This window comes from Aulonocara sp. 'chitande type north' Nkhata Bay, linkage group LG15, assembly GCF_057382095.1.
Source record: "Aulonocara sp. 'chitande type north' Nkhata Bay isolate Kocher_YH1m ecotype deep benthic linkage group LG15, A_spYH_male_GT1.1, whole genome shotgun sequence".
NCBI classification, from domain to species: domain Eukaryota; kingdom Metazoa; phylum Chordata; class Actinopteri; order Cichliformes; family Cichlidae; genus Aulonocara; species Aulonocara sp. 'chitande type north' Nkhata Bay.
In genome coordinates this window covers 29,969,735-29,974,683 of record NC_141358.1, presented here as the reverse complement: position 1 = coordinate 29,974,683, position 4,949 = coordinate 29,969,735, and the positions used below count along the sequence as shown (strand labels likewise).

Below are 4,949 nucleotides of genomic sequence, written 5' to 3'. Positions count from 1 at the left end.
CTGAAGTTCAGTTCACCTGACACTCAGCCGCCTCTCCTCCTGTTCTCTCCTCCTTGTCTCTCCTCCTCTCCTCCTCCTGCCTCACCTTTCCCTCATCCACCTGGCCTCTTGTGGCAGCTCTGCCATAGCCACCACCAAACAACTGGGTTATTTTTATACATCGGCCAGCATCTGGCCAATCCAAGAGCTTTCATTGTTTATACCGTTACAAAAAAAATAAAATTCATAAAAACGAAAAATCACCATCGGCCCACTGGGCAAATGCCCAGTATGCCCGATGGCCAGTCCAGCTATGGTCATGCCATCAGTTAACCCTTCGTGTGCCAACTGTGGATCGCGTGCCCAGGGTTGCCAACCCCCTAGACTATAAATACACCAAGCGTGAAACTTCACTAGACTTGTGAGTTGCTGACTGACAGATCATTACAGATCATTCCCTCACCTGATCTGTGCTTTGACTTGACTGACCCTCAACTCTATAAAACTCTGAGGAACAAACTAAAATATAAGGTTGCAACCTAACAAAATACCTTCAAAGGGACAATTCAAATGATTAAGGACAATGTGTTTCATTTTCATTCAATTTTGTAAAGGGCTCTGATTGTTATTTTTGTTGTGAAACTGTTAGCTCTTTAAAACTAAAGTCACAGTTAACTGAAGTTCCTGGGTGTTATGATTATGCGCACTCATGTCCAGCTCCTCCCTGAACCCACTCCTGTGTGCTTACACAGGAGTGGGTTAAAACGATGTCATTAAACAATGAAAAAAAATATTTGCAAAATATCTGCATAAATATTTATTTTACCCGGTTAATCTGTGTGGCAGGGCGTGGTCTGCGGTGCTGGTGCAGGGGAGGCGGACGCACCTGAGTGGCATCCGCAATCACGCCTTGTCAGCTTATAGTCTGTGCTCTGTCTGCTGTTGTGTTGGTATGTGTTGGGCTGTGAGCTGGAAAGCTATATGTGTACAGCAACCATTTGTGAAAAGTGGTCAATAAAGAGATGCTGAAAAGCATGTTCATGTGAACATCGTTGGGTTTCCCGTGATATGGTTACAATGGTGTCATGGTCCTGGGTCAAGCGACCCAGTGTTTGAGTTTATGTATCTTTTGTATTTATTTTGTGCCTTAGCTTAGTGCACCTAGTTAATTTCTAGATTACTGTGTAGTCCTGTTTCTTAGTTATGTCATCTCCCCTGTACTAAGTTTCCCTGGTTCATGTGTCATGTCTGTGTGGTTATGTTTGGTTCCTTGTCTAGTCTGTCATGCGTGTTAGGCCTGTTAAGTTGTGTTGTCGTGTCTAAGTCTGCATGTTTCCTGTTTTATTTTGAAAAGGGTCTTGTGTTCTGTGTTCATGTGGTTAGTTTTACTCTTGCCTGTGCATCAGTATGTTTATCCTAGTCAGCTGTTTCCTCATGTGTCTCCACTTCCCCTGATCACCTCATGTGTGTATTTAAGTCCTCTGTTTTCTGAATGTCATTGTCGGGTCGTCTGTTATCCCCACCATAGTCATAGAACTTCGTAGTATTTGTTTCTTAGTGTTTTTTAGTTTGCTTAGGGTTCCTTGTTTAACCCCTGCAATCATCCAAATAAAGGACTGCTTTCTGTTTAAGATACACTATTGGAGCTGGAATTACCGCTGCTGCTGGCACCAGACTTGCCCTCCAATGGATCCTCGTTAAAGGATTTAAAGTGTACTCATTCCAATTACAGGGCCTCGAAAGAGTCCTGTATTGTTATTTTTCGTCACTACCTCCCCGAGTCGGGAGTGGGTAATTTGCGCGCCTGCTGCCTTCCTTGGATGTGGTAGCCGTTTCTCAGGCTCCCTCTCCGGAATCGAACCCTGATTCCCCGTTACCCGTGGTCACCATGGTAGGCACATAAAGTACCATCGAAAGTTGATAGGGCAGACATTCGAATGAGACGTCGCCGCCACGGAGGGCCAGCGATCGGCTAGAGGTTATCTAGAGTCACCAAAGCGGCATGGGTTTTGGGTCTGATAAATGCACGCATACCCGGAGGGTCAGCGCTCGTTTGCATGTATTAGCTCTAGAATTACCACAGTTATCCAAGTAACGGATGAGCGATCAAAGGAACCATAACTGATTTAATGAGCCATTCGCAGTTTCACTGTACCGGCCACATGTACTTAGACCTGCATGGCTTAATCTTTGAGACAAGCATATGCTACTGGCAGGATCAACCAGGTAGCCCCTCAGGCGGCAGCAGCGGCAGCAGCGGCGCGCATGCGCGCGCTCGCTCGCTCGGGGCTACTGAGCCCTGTCGACCAGGGCGAGGCTTTCCGGACGCAGGTGTGGACCGGGGCGAGGGTTCGAGAAACCATGTTTGCCGGACGGGGCCCCGTCGCCCTCGCGGGGTGGGCAAACTCTGGGTTTGCCTACCCACTCTGCGACGAGGCCCGCCGTGGTATGACCACCGGGACGGACCGGGCGTCTCGGTCTCGCTACCGAGCGATCGCGACTGGCGGGGGGAAGCGCGGGGAGGACAGGGCGGGGTCCAAGAACCACCACCCCCTCCGACCTTCGCGCTGTAACCCCCGGCCGGCGCTAGAGGCGAGCCTGCGGGCTGGAGGAGCTGACCGCCCGAAGGCGCCGGGCCCGGCGGCAGCCCTCTGATGGCAGGCCACGTTTGCCAGTCGATCGGGGTGGGAGGGAAGGCTGGCAGGCAGGTGGGCCGGAAGAGGAGGCTGCTGTGGCAGCAACTCGCTCTCTCGCGCCGTCCCAGTGCCGTCCGAGCATTGCCGAGGGTGTCTGCTGACTTGCGCATCTTCAGACACCCGTCTCCCATAAATGACGGAGGGCACCTTTGCTACTCATTACCCTTAGATTGCTCAACTGGAGAGGGGAGAAAAAAAGGGCCTGGCCGAGGTGGTGAGTCGGCCTCCTCTCTCCCTTACGGCCGAAAAAGATGCTGCTGTCGAACTGGCCATTACATCCTCCCCTGATCTAGTCCCCCATTAGATCCCCCCCCCCCCCCCCCCCCCGCAGTTACCCTGTACCACATATCTAGCACGGACCTTGACCTCCAGCAGGCCCCGGGGACCCACATTGCACCCCCCCCCTTCCCCCTGCAGTTACCCTGTACCACATGTCTAGCATGGACCTTGACTTCCAGCAGGCCCCGGGGACCCACATTACCCCCCCCCCCCCCTCCTGCAGTTACCCTGTACCACATATCTAGCATGGACCTGGACCTCCAGCAGGCCCCGTGGACCCACATTACCCCCCCGCAGTTACCCTGTACCACATGTCTGGCATGGACCTTGACTTCCAGCAGGCCCCGTGGACCCACATTACCCCCCCCCCCCCCCCCCCCCGCAGTTACCCTGTACCACATATCTAGCATGGACCTGGACCTCCAGCAGGCCCCGTGGACCCACATTACCCCCCCCCCTCCTGCAGTTACCCTGTACCACATATCTAGCATGGACCTGGACCTCCAGCAGGCCCCGGGGACCCACACTTAAGCCCCCTCCCACTAACAAAGCAGAACACCACTGGCAAAATGCCCCTGATACTCCAGAAAGCACATTGAAATGTGCCCCTGGTACACTGCGCAGAAGAACTGCCACACACACGCACACACGCACGCACGCACGCACGCACGCACTGCTTGTGCCTATGGTACGACAACTTTTCTCGTGCCTATGGTACAACAACTTTTCTCGTGCCTATGGTACAACAATTTTTCTCGTGCCTATGGTACAACAACTTTTCTCGTGCCTATGGTACAACAACTTTTCGCCGTGCCCCTGGTACACCGCTCAGTAGCACTTTGCCACACAAACTCTCCTCGTGCCTATGGTACGATAACTTTTCTCGTGCCTATGGTACGACAACTTTTGTCGTGCCTATGGTACAACAACTTTTCTCGTGCCTATGGTACAACAACTTTTCTCGTGCCTATGGTACAACTTTTTGCTGTGCCCCTGGTACACCGCTCAGTAGCACTTTGCCACACAAACTCTCCTCGTGCCTATGGTACGACAACTTTTCTCGTGCCTATGGTACGACAACTTTTCTAGTGCCTATGCTACGACAACTTTCCTCCGTGCCCCTGGTACGACAGCTTTTCTCGTGCCTATGGTACGACAACTTTTCTCCGTGCCCCTGGTACGACAGCTTTTCTCGTGCCTATGGTACAACAACTTTTCTCGTGCCTATGGTACAACAACTTTTTGCCGTGCCCCTGGTACACCGCTCAGTAGCACTTTGCCACACAAACTCTCCTCGTGCCTATGGTACGACAACTTTTCTCGTGCCTATGGTACGACAACTTTTCTCGAGCCTATGGTACAACAACCTTTCTCCGTGCCCCTGGTACACTGCACAGAAACTCTTTGCCACACACACACACCACTCGTGCCTATGGTACGACAACAGGACCCGGGGACCTCCTGTCTCCTTTACGGTCGAAAAAGATGTGCTCCTGGGCGCACTGGCCCTGCTGCTACTCACATCGGGCATGGACCTGGACCTCCAGCAGGCCCCGGGGACCTACATCGCACCTTGCTCTTGCCTCCCTTGCAGCTGAAAAAGGTCCATGCCTGTGCCCTGGCCCTGCTGAAATTCCCTCTCCATTTAGCCGAGGCAGTGAGTCGGCCTCCTGTCTCCTTTACGGTCAAAAAAGATGTGCTCCTGGGCGCGCTGGCCCTGCTGTTACTCACATCGGGCATGGACCTGGACCTCCAGCAGGCCCCGGGGACCTACATCGCACCTTGCTCTTGCCTCCCTTGCAGCTGAAAAAGGTTCATGCCTGTGCCCTGGCCCTGCTGAAATTCCCTCTCCATTTAGCCGAGGCAGTGAGTCGGCCCCCTGTCTCCTTTACGGTCGAAAAAGATGTGCTCCTGGGCGCACTGGCCCTGCTGCTACTCACATCGGGCATGGACCTGGACCTCCAGCAGGCCCCGGGGACCTACATCGCACCTTGC

General features: G+C 53.1%; 1 pseudogene; it reads right to left on the bottom strand.

Moving 5' to 3' along the window:
• Positions 1–1,576: 1,576 nt before the first annotated feature.
• LOC147313344 (18S ribosomal RNA) lies at positions 1,577–2,208 on the bottom strand (annotated as a pseudogene; the record flags this gene model as incomplete).
• Positions 2,209–4,949: the final 2,741 nt, after the last annotated feature.